Genomic DNA, 12,922 nt, shown 5'->3' on the forward strand with positions numbered 1-12,922 from the left:
TACAGCTCATCCACAACACAACACTGGGGAGTCCAGGAGATCTGAAGGCCCAGCGCTAACAGCGTCCTGTCACTGGATCCTGGAACCTGGGCTGGAACAGATAGAGCAATTAGCCCTGAGAGAACATGTTTATCTGTGACAGCAAAGCAGACTCCCAATGTATGTATCCTAATAGGCTATTTCACAGAACTCATTTTGGGGGAACGTGTGTGCTTCCGTTTCTCTATCCAATTAGGAGAGGATATCCTCTCTTCAGCATTTATTAGACCTACTCAGTATTCTTTACGCTGCTATCAGTTTCAATAACTAGACTGCTCAAAGAGCAAATGCTCCATTTGGTGTGATTTGTTGCCTCGCTTGACCACTTCTTTGTCTGGGGCCGGAACGAGGGCTGGCTGGTTAAGCGGTATGGAATGGGGCACCCCCACTGTTTTATCAAGTCTGCTGAATCTCTAATGAAATGAGTGGGGATGGTAGTGACGCGGGGAGTGAAGGAGGAGAGGGAAAGCAAAACAGACTGCCTTATTTCAACCTGGTCTCAGAGTATTTTATATTATTCTGTAAGTAAATCTGTGTCATTTAGTAAGATATGTTATGTTTTGTTTGCTATGTATTCATTTGTGGATGTCCATCACCCATGATACGCTCCTATGATACGTTGCGATTTCCAATTCGTATTATATGTTACGAATTTGCAAAACATATGGTATGTTATGAATTCTAGCTAGCTGGCTAGGTGGCTAATGTTATCTACTGTAGGTGGCTAACATTAGCTAGGCTAGGGGTTAGGATTAGGAGTTAGGGTTAGGGGGAGGGTTAAGGTTAAGGTTAAGGTTAAGGTTAGGGTACGTAAAAAGTAGTAATGAGTTGAAAACTTGCTAATTAGCTCAACTTTTCCGTGATGAGACTTGAACTTGCAACCTATGGATTGCTAGATGTTCGTGTTATATGGCCATTCATTCATCTCGACCAACCACCCTACAAAACTTAATATACTGTATCATGAGTGTCCCAGATTTACATTTACCATGTTACATCTTGTCTATGAGACCAGGCTGCTTATTTGAATCATTTAACAAGACCCAATTATGGCAGGGCTTCATGTGTAGGAAACGGCCCATTTTAAAGGCAGAATAAATCAATGAGCATAGTGATGTGTTTGACAGAAATGCCTGTTAGTGTGTATAGCAGCGCACAAGGATCATTACACACCCTGTATCCAATACATTATCACCAAAATGGAGGAATGAAAATAAAGAGAAGTGGGGAGGCAGGGTGGGAGCACTGGACCATCTGTATCATGGGCTGTGACTGCTCTTTTTCAGCCTGATAGCAACACAGAAACTCTATTCCTAGCCCTTTAACTTCCAAAATGCCTGCAACACTCTTAGGAATAATATACTAGGATTCTAGCATCTTATTTGCATGATTCTGCGACATCATATTTAATCTAATATCAAATTACAAATGGGGATGGTTTCGAGAATTGGCTCTAAACCACCTGGGAGTGAGAGCAAGCTAATACCTATTAGATTTGATCAGGCTAGAGCTCATGATACTCTACAAAATCCCTTGACATAACTGACAAAATCCTCCAGTTTGTCATTGCATCAAGAAGCATTAAGACTCATCTGTAATGTTTTGGATGTAATAACTCTGGAGATTTCTCTCAGTCGTCCAACTCTGGGCTGCCTGAGTTCAGTACCAGTGCTCCCCCACTGGGCACACACTGGTTGAATCAATGTTGTTACCACGTCATTTCAATGAAATTACGCTGAACCAACTTGGAGTAGAGGTTGAATTGACGTCTGTGCCGAGTGGGCCCTCTCTCTCCCTCCCTCCCTGCCTGCCCGAGGAGGCCATCTGGCCCAGCCACTGTCTGGCTGGTGACTGGAGCCATTGGGCCAGCGTGTCGAACACATCGCTCTGTATTGGCCTGGGAGCCCGTTGATCCCCTCAACAGAACATCTCCACTTGTACAGACCAGCTGTGCAGACAGGCCCAATAAGGAGCATCATGAATAAAATTATAATTTCAAATTATACAGTATGAGGCTGAGATGAACTATGGTGGAAATTATCCATTGCTGTGTTTGTCGGCCGGCTCGGCCTTCAACTCTGAGAGAGAGGACAATGGAGATTGAGCAGCAACTGTGAGAACTTGTCAGAGTGAATTAAAGAAGGTTTGGGGCTACGGACTTACTGCCCGGGAACCAGAAATGAGAGGAGCCTCCAGACTCCAGACCAACTGGCTGGTGAAAAAGCATACCACTCAATTCAGGGTCCACTGGCCTGTTCTCTTAGCTTCACTGATCACAAGACCTGCAGACTCCAGCCGAAGAAAGAAGTCAGGAAACTGTCACGTATCCGTTCACTGGGCTATATTAAATGCAGGCTACACCTGCTGCTGAAAGTGTGACAGCCAAGGGTTCTTAGAGTAGAGTTAAATGTATGCAAGGAGAATGGGTTGCAGTAACTTAACCTCTCTATCCCATCTCCAAAGTTAGCCGCCTCCGTACCTACCTACCGTACCTTCCTACAGTACCTACCTACAGGGTCTACCTACCTACAGTACCTACCTACCTACCTACCATACCTAACTACCGTACCTTCCTAAAGTACCTACCTACAGTACCTACCTACAGTACCTAACTACCTTACCTACCTACCTACAGTACCTACCTACAGTACCTACCTACAGGGTCTACCTACCTACAGTACCTACCTACCTACCTACCTACCTACCTACCTACCTACCATACCTAACTACCGTACCTTCCTAAAGTACCTACCTACAGTACCTAACTACCTTACCTACCTACCTACAGTACCTAACTACAGTACCTACCTACCGTACATTCCTACAGTACCTACATACAGTACCTACCTACCTACCGTACCTAACTACCGTACCTTCCTAAAGTACCTACCTACAGTACCTACCTACAGTACCTAACTACCTTACCTACCTACCTAGAGTACCTACCTATAGTACCTACCTACAGTACATAACTACCTACAGTACATCCTACAGTACCTACCGACAGTACCTACCTACAGTACCTACCTACCTATAGTACCTACCTACAGTACCAACCTACCTACAGTACCTAACTACCTACAGTACCTACCTACAGTACCTACCTACAGTACCAACCTACCTACAGTACCTACCTACAGTACCTACCTACCTACAGTACCTACCTACCTACAGTACCTACATACAGTACCTAACTACCTACAGTACCTATCTACCTACAGTACCTAACTACCGTACCTTCCTACAGTACCTACCTACCTAACTACCTACCTACATACCTACCCTACCCCTCTGTGGAGAAGCCTGGCTGGCCATTGAGCCCCAGCCCGGCCATCCCCTCATCTATCAGTGACACCACTGGCTGACAGAGCACTTATTCACACTCACTCATGAATATTCAATTTACTCCCACTTCAAGGGTACAAAATATATATCTATACACAAGAGAGAAGGAGAGACATCCCTCTTTCTTTCTCTCCATCTCCCTCTCTTCCCCCTCTTTATATCTCTCTCTCTGTCTCTCTCTCCCTTCATTTTCTCTCTCTCTTGCCTCAGCTTGCATAGCCAAAACACAGCAAGCAAATGTGGGCTCTAATTTCATGTGCATGTTTCATTAGAGGTGTCGACCAGTAGGCATTTTTCCTGACACTTTGAGCAACTCTTCACATTCCTGCACCATTTGCTGAAAAAAAAATCCCATTTGTCCTTTGTCAGCACAAACACTTTAATTTGATGCTTTCACTCTTGAGTAAGCAGCAGATCTCCTCAGAAGCCCTCAGAGACACAGGAAATGCATGTGGGTCCTTTCCTCTACCTCATCAGCAGCTCACCAAATACTACATGGCCTCTATGTTTTATAAATCATTTGAATGATGCATAAGTGGAAATACTGTAGAGGGCAAAAGTGCAGGTGTGTCAGTTTTCAAGTGGCAAAAACATCACAATAACTATGTCTTACTTTATAAAATGGTGTTTGGTATGCTTAACTGGATTCAGTAAAAAAATATATGGTATGCTATACTGCATTCAGGAGAAGAACAAATGGTATGCTATAGTGCATTCAGTAATATATATATACTAGATATATATATAGATATATATATATATATATATAGTTGGCTATACTGAATTCAGTTAGATGTATACAGTATGCTTTGCTGCATTTAGTTAAAAAAAATATTTACAGTATGCTATACTGCATTCAGTTTCAAAATATATTGTATGAAAGTAATAATGTACTGTAACATGTCTTATATTATTAAATTAGGAAACATTGACATACAGTACTGATTATAACAGTGATTGCATTTCTGATCTCAGAAAGACTGAGCTGTACATGTTTGTTTTTTCTCATCATAGGAAGTATAGGACTGAGATGTGAGCCCACTCCATACTCTGGGCTGATCCCTGCCAGGACCTGCAGTCTGAGAGGAGCTCAGATACAGTGGTCATCAGGTTCATGAAGCTGCTCTCTGTCCATCTTCTCTCTGTCCTTCCTTCCTTCCCCTTTAGTGTTTCTACCATGACTGGAACACTGTGCTTTTGAAACTCTTAAGAAATGCGATCATTTAGCAGTCGTTTTGATCCGAAACAACTTCCAATTAACAGTAACTCATCCAAACCATCCAGATGGTATATTTGAAGTGTAGCCCATATGGGAATCAAACCAATTGCCTCTGTACTCTAACCTACTGAGTCCTTAGGACCATGAACCATGTTCAATGTACAGTATATTCACACACACAGGGCTTATAATACAGTATATACTGAAACCTCCAGTAGGTCTATGGGGAGTCGTGGATCTGTCACAGCACACTGAGCTGCCAAGCCCCTGATGCCCCTCTGCCCTATCAAATACAGCCACAACATAGCAAGTGCCACTGTCTGACACAGTTCTACCACACAGCCTGTCAACCACAGCCAATCACTTGCTCTGCTTTATACATAGCATAACGTTACACACAGAGTGACAGAGGGTGGGGACATACTCATCAGCTGATATGTAATAACAGACCTACTATACAGTACCTGAACAAGAGATTCAGTACCATTCAGTACCATTCCTACCGACATCACACATTGTATAGCTTGCCTGGACTATTAAGGTTCTAGGATTTCCTCTGTAATGGATATTGCAATGAGGGGTAGATGTTTGGCATTATAGAACTTGCCAAGGTGTGCAGAATTGAAATATCCCATTCTGACATGTATTTTATGGAAATCAGCATGTTACTCTCCAGGTGTGATGAGGCCTTAATTAGCTGTTTGTGATGGCTGCTGTGCTGTGGGTTGCAGCACGAGGTGAGCCATGTCACCGGGGCAATGAGCGGGCGAAGTGCAAACCTCTGTGCTCAGTATTTGCACAGCTGTTTCACAGTGTTGGCGAAAGGTAATTGTTTCCTCCCCATCTCATTCATATCCGCAGTAGTCTGTGACTGCAGGTGACACAGTCAGAGCAGGTAAACCTGAACAGGGAAACCTGTCTCTCCAGTGATCTCCTGAGAAGTCTACAATAATATCTCATTATTGACTCACAAGCCAGTGCCACTTAGCATTGAGTCCTTACACAACAGCAGCACCTAGTGGACATGTGCATAATATTATAATAGTATAATATTGTCTGCAGTTAATCGTCAATTTCTTAAGGTGTGGGAATTTCTTTCATAAATTTCAATCAAATCAGCGTTCTTCGATTTCTCAGTCAGAATTGATCATTTGTAGTGTATACTGTAGGTGGCAGGTGCTGGTCTTGTGGCCACTTACATGGTATGTATACAACATCCTGCCACTTGGTGTCAGTGTGTCAATAGGAATTGCTGTCGTGCTCTGTGACTGTCCCTTGCATAGCTCAGAGTTTAGTGATATCCTTATCACATGTTATATCTCGTAATGTTTTTATCCGCCAAGCCTGCAATGACAAACTCAGTTCAGTGTAACTTTTCTTACTTGACAATAGAGATTTACTGTACCTGATAACTAGGAATAATAGTTCAAAATTGAGGGTGCAGTTAGAGAGTGACACATTTGATCATTTTTCTCTACATTATCATGTGCACAAAATATTTTATTAAAATGCCAAAAGCCAGTCCATTAATCAGCTGTAGAGATCCCCACAATTTAATGGGGGAAATCTGCACTTGACTAACTCATTCAAAATACGAAGTATCATGTGTTTTACTCAAGTGGGGGCCTTGGGGTGCCTGAAAAGTGGACAGACCTTCACACATAACATCCACATACCTCTCCTTTCTAACTACAGCTCAACATATTATCCTACAGGAATCCTCACAATGACAGTCACCTCTTTACTGTAAGAGTTTGTTATTTTTTCAATACGTTCTTCAAGAATGCAATTTCCAATGGGAAGCCTTTCATTTGGAGTGGCAGAGCGCACTAAATGTATGATAGATGTGGACAGAAAGACACAATGGTTCACATTCAGAGAGAGAGGGAGGGAGAGAGAGAGAAATGTCATAGATTAGTAGATTACACCATTTCAATTGTTCTCAGACCATTCATCGCACATCTCTATTGTGTATCTGTTTCTGAGCTATTCTACCTCAAAATCCTATTAAACCATCCCATAATAGGTTTGTATTGAAGTGGCATAGGGAGGAAGTGGCTGAACATAATGTTTTAACGCTCCATGATTAGTTGCTGAGGACCACAACCGCCAGTTGAACAAGCTCACCACTTTTGGTTTTCCTTCATACAAAATATGAAGGAAGCATTTCTATGAATTCAGGAAGTGGCCAAGGACCAAAGTTTGAGTTCAGTTTTAAACTTTAAAGTTTGTCATTTAAGTTTAGAATGTACGGTAGTCTCTATCAACAGAAGTTGGTTATCTCTACCACTGACTGAGTGAGTCCACAGTACAGTCCAGCACAGTTTACATTATGCATTGGTGCTTTTTAGTGATAAAAGAGGTCTGAAATGAGCAGCGGATATGTATAAGAGGTAAGTAAGGTCAGACACGTAAGTGGCAGAGTGCTCTGAGATAAAGCTAATAGCTAATGTTAGCCTGCAAGTGACTCCCCCCCCACACCCTTCTGTTTTTGTCTCAACCTAATGCCCGTACAACATTTATGGCGCTGCTTTTAAAGGCGGTCTCCATAGCGACGGTGTGAACCCCTCTCCAACACTGACCCTTTCCCCAGCAGAGGTTCTGATTGATGGTTAAAGGGGCGGTCATCAAGACTATCTGCTCTGGCCAGATTAGGCCGGACAAACATGCCCCCAAATGGCCGGCCAGGCAGGAATGTTTGTTAACGAGGTGAAATTCCACCATTTTCTGAACCGCAGATTTACAGACATGTACCCTTTAATAATTGCATAAATCTCATCTGAATGTATTCTTGTCTTTAGGTTATTTTTGAACCTTTGAATCATCTCTTAATCTGAATACAGGTTAGTCTTGTCTGTCAGAGGACTCACACAGTCGTTGTTAGAATTTGCCATATGGGCTCCCGAGTGGCGAAGTGGTCTAAGGCACCGCATCGCATTGCTAGTAGGCATCACTACAAAGCCCTGATTCCATCCCGGCTGTATCACATGATCGAGAGTCCCATAGGGTGGCCCATAATTGGTTTAGGGGAGGGCTTGGCCGGGGTAGGCTGTCATTGTAAAATAAGAATTTGTTCTTAACTGACTTGTCTGGTTAAATAACAACAAATACAAGTAGCTTTTGCTTTGTGGAGAATTCACTGGACTCTGGATGGTTAATTTACTGCAGGGTGCTAAATCAGGGACACACAGTGTTTCTTGGTAGTCTTAAACAAATCAACTTTTTTTAAAGTATACACCTCACACACATGGTTATGGGCTTACAAAAAATAAGACACCTGTACCATGTCAGATATAGAGTTTAAACATATTCAATTTTGAGTTTACATCACAATATTACTTTAAATATATCACAGAACACTGAAATATAACAAAACTGTTTGACATATAAACACCGGATTTTCTGTGGGTTTTTTGAAGTAACGTTTATTAATTATGAAAAATATGAATAACGTTCCACCCATGAGGCCACTTTGACTGCAGGAAAGGATTACAGTGATCTGTCCAGACATTCCTGAGCAAAATGTCCAGACTCCTTCTGTATCCCATGGATCTACCACTTCTATCATCTCTTTGGAAGACATCAGTCAGCAGCCCATTGTAGTAGAAATCACTCTGTAATGGAACGGCACAGCAACTGTGCAGGTATCCCCTCAACTCTCAACACATTGTTGCCCATTTTACATTCAAATCAAATCAAATGATATTTGTCACATGCTTCGTAAAACAACAGATTACTCATGGGTCCCTTTCCAACAAATATGTTTTCTCTTGACATTTTTGTAAGTCATTTGACACTTTGTTGCAACTCCAGATAGCTTTACGTATTACAGGTATGTGCAGTTATGTAATACCATTCAGCTTCATCATATAGAATCTTATTGCTGAACATGACAAAGACTTTGGGGGTGTCAGTATCCCAGGGTGCCTGGGCATGCAACTGTGGGCTGGTGCTTCTGGGAAATGTGTTCATCCTCTCACCACATGTAGCTCACTGGCTCTTTGTCTCCTCTGATGTGAGCCTGCAGAGCCCACTGTTTGACGTTTCCATGCCGTTCTTACAACCCCCAGGTTGTCATGGAAATACACTGGGTGGCAGTTGCCACAAAGTTAGAGTGGGGGAAAGGGGAGAGACAAGAAGGTGAAAAGGGGGGTTCAATTATTCCGGGCTCTTTTGTGTACTTCTGCGACATCATAGTCAAATGTTGATTAAAAGAAGCTGTTGACTCCTTTACTATGGATATTTGTTGACACCAAGCTAAAGAAGGTGTGTCCAGAATATTCAGTGCAGTTCAGAAGTCTAAATGTTGTACTTTATTAGTTTTACAGTACATGGATGTCTTAATGAAGGTAAATGTTTAATGTAATTCAGTCGCATTGATAAAATATGTTTGATTTAAGTGTTGTCATGGACTTCTTGACATTGTAAAACAGAGAAACTTGAATAGCCTCATAGTCTCTCTATCCCCATTCTAGTCTCTCCATCTGTGTAGTGTTGACTTTGAAACAAGGCTGCTCTAAGGAAAAGCCCACAGTGGCCAGACAAGGCGACTGAACACGTAGGCACTTACATAGGGAGCCCAACACAACCAGCTTACAAAGCCTTCAAAAACACAGCATTCGGTACAGTGTAGACCAACAAACAACATAACATCTATTGTCTGTGTTGGTGTTATGTTTGTACTTGACGTGTGTATGAGTGGGTAGATGTGCTTGGGATGTACTGTATTTTCCCACTCCAGACCACAAGACAGACAGATATTTCTCCACAATTTCTAGTGTAATTTAGAACTGCAATCATTATGTCTTTCAGTTTGCAACTTTCCAATAATAACATCACTGTTTTCAGACCTTCTCAGGTTCCTAACCTTGTCTGATGTATTGTACAGCATCTGACTAATATCGATTGGGAGGTTACTGAAATACTGTCAGCAAATCAGTGACACTCTGGTCCCCATATCGAGAATGACAGTTATGATCTGACATAGCTTATCAACCACAGTTTGTGTGGATAGGTTCAGAATCAGGGTACACAATGTCACATAAAGTGCATCGGAGCCTCCTCCAAAGTCCTAGGCTCTTTCTTTACCATGAACATGCAGCTGTTAAAGAGGCGCTTTTTCAACCACATGTTTCTCTCCTTGCTCCTGATGTGGTTAGTCTGTTGCTCTGGGATCCTCCGGACAATGCTGTGGTTAGTCTGTTGCTCTGGGATCCTCTGGACAATGCTGTGGTTAGTCTGTTGCTCTGAGATCCCCCGGACAATGCTGTGGTTAGTCTGTTGCTCTGGGATCCCCCGGACAATGCTGTGGTTAGTCTGTTGCTCTGGGATCCTCCGGACAATGCTGTGGTTAGTCTGTTGCTCTGAGATCCCCCGGACAATGCTGTGGTTAGTCTGTTGCTCTGGGATCCCCGGACAATGCTGTGGTTAGTCTGTTGGGATCCCCGGACAATGCTGTGGTTAGTCTGTTGCTCTGATCCCCGGACAATGCTGTGGAGTCTGTTGCTCTGGGATCCTCCGGACAATGCTGTGGTTAGTCTGTGAGATGCAATGCTGTGGATCCCCGGACAATGCGGACAATGCTGTGGTTGTCTGCTCTGGATCCCCGGACAATGCTCTGTTAGTCTGTTGCTCTGGGATCCCCCGGACAATGCTGTGGTTAGTCCAATGCTGTGGTTAGTCTGTTGCTCTGAGATCCCCCGGACAATGCTGTGGTTAGTCTGTTGCTCTGGGATCCCCCGGACAATGCTGTGGTTAGTCTGTTGCTCTGGGATCCTCCGGACAATGCTGTGGTTAGTCTGTTGCTCTGGGATCCTCCGGACAATGCTGTGGTTAGTCTGTTGCTCTGAGATCCCCCGGACAATGCTGTGGTTAGTCTGTTGCTTGCTCTGCTGTGGATCCTGAGATCCCCGGACAATGCTGTGGTTAGTCTGTTGCTCTGTGGATCCTCCGGACAATGCTGTGGTTAGTCTGTTGCTCTGGGATCCTCCGGACAATGCTGTGGTTAGTCTGTTGCTCTGAGATCCCCCGGACAATGCTGTGGTTAGTCTGTTGCTCTGGGATCCCCCGGACAATGCTGTGGTTAGTCTGTTGCTCTCGGATCCACCGGACAATGCTGCTGTTAGTCTGTTCTGGGATCCTCCGGACAATGCTGTGGTTAGTCTGTTGCTCTGGGATCCCCGGACAATGCTGTGGTTAGTCTGTTGCTCTGGGATCCCCGGACAATGCTGTGGAGTCTGTTGCTCTGGGATCCCCGGACAATGCTGTGGTTAGTCTGCTCTGGATCCCCGGACAATGCTGTGGAGTCTGTTGCTCTGGGATCCCCGGACAATGCTGTGGTTGTCTGTTGCTCTGGGACAATGCTGTGGTTAGTCTGTTGCTCTGGGATCCCCGGACAATGCTGTGGTTAGTCTGTTGCTCTGGGATGGACAATGCTGTGGTTAGTCTGTTGCTCTGGGATCCCCCGGACAATGCTGTGGTTAGTCTGTTGCTCTGGGATCCCCCGGACAATGCTGTGGTTAGTCTGTTGCTCTGGGATCCCCCGGACAATGCTGTGGTTAGTCTGTTGCTCTGGGATCCCCGGACAATGCTGTGGTTAGTCTGTTCCCCGGACAATCTGGGATGCTCCCCCGGACAATGCTGTGGTTAGTCTGTTGCTCTGGGATCCCCCGGACAATGCTGTGGTTAGTCTGTTGCTCTGGGAGTCTGTTGCTCTGGGATCCCGGACAATGCTGTGGTTAGTCTGTTGCTCTGGGATCCCCGGACAATGCTGTGGTTAGTCTGTTGCTCTGGGATCCCCCGGACAATGCTGTGGTTAGTCTGTTGCTCTGGGATCCCCCGGACAATGCTGTGGTTAGTCTGTTGCTCTGGGATCCCCCGGACAATGCTGTGGTGCCTCTTCCACATTATGTGTTCACCAGCACTGCTTTTATCACTCTGTGAATCATTGCATTGTAGTTGACATACCAGCATACCAAGGTAGTCATGCCTCCACTGCATCCCACAACTCCTACCTCAGGCCTACTCTGTTAACAAGGCCGTCTCCTACACACCACATTCTCCTTACACTCTCAGCGTGGTTGTCATGCTGTCACCCTATAGTACATCTCATCTCAGTACCTTTTCAACAAGCCCTGCAGTTAACCCAAATTCTATTAAGAACAATATGGATTGAAGTGGAATAAAGATGAATAAGTGTTGCTCATTAGTTGGTGTCAGTAAACCATCAATCAATATGTTTTTGAAGGGTATATAACATGTCTTATGCATACAGAGACATTTCCTTAATGCAGTCAACCAGGGTAGAGATGGTTATCACACCCCTGTCTCACCAACACACAAGATCCCTTCTCTACCTCTCACAAACATAACAATGGGGTTGACTCATAAAATGTAACCACCGTGTTAAACGTACTACTTGTTTTGTAAAGCCAAATGACATAATCAATACTCCTCTAAAGATCATGAGTTTCAAGTATTTGCTTTTGTGTCCTTTTCTGACACACTGAGTCGGGGGAAACATCACAACTGTACCCATTATTTTTGTCAACTCAGTGTGTAGAGCGAACAGGTGCTAGTTAAGTTTTATACGTCAACCCCTAATGTGTTTTACTGCAGTGAGTCAGCAACACAGGGATTAGCATTATGCTCTAACTATACCGTTTACACAGAAGGTGGACAGAGACACACACACTTAGAACCACATTAATAGTCGTCCGAAAGCCTGTTGAGAATTATTAATAGTCAATACAGTTGATGGTGATCTACACTGTACATTTTCTTCAATGAACTGAGTCATTTTAACTATCTGAAGGTGAAAGAAGTATCCTGTTCTACTTCTTCAATTGATCAGTACAGATGTAGGATCTTAACTTGATCACCCTGTTGCAGGAGAAATGTTCTGCAATGTAGGACATTTAAAACTTGTAGTGTGTTTTAAACCTCAAAAGGCTTCGGAAGTTTGTCATTTCCACTTTGACATTTCAGACTTGATTTACCCTTATGATGTGTCAACTCCTACAAAATGTCCATGAATTTGAATCCACATAATTATTCACATTTCCTGTTGCTGCAGGATTATTTTCCCACTGTAGCAAAGTGGCTCAAAATAAAATCCTAAATCCACACATTTTTTTTACACAGGATTGGTGGATCCCCCGTGGGACGGTTGAGCTAACGTAGGCTGATGCGATTAACATGAGTTTGTAAGTAAGAAGAACATTTCCCAGGACATAGATATATCTGATATTGGCAGAAATCTTAAATGATTGTTAATCTAACTGCACATTCCAATTTACAGTAGCTATTAGAGTGAAAGAA

This window comes from Oncorhynchus masou, chromosome 1 (assembly GCF_036934945.1).
Source record: "Oncorhynchus masou masou isolate Uvic2021 chromosome 1, UVic_Omas_1.1, whole genome shotgun sequence".
In the NCBI taxonomy this organism is placed as follows: domain Eukaryota; kingdom Metazoa; phylum Chordata; class Actinopteri; order Salmoniformes; family Salmonidae; genus Oncorhynchus; species Oncorhynchus masou.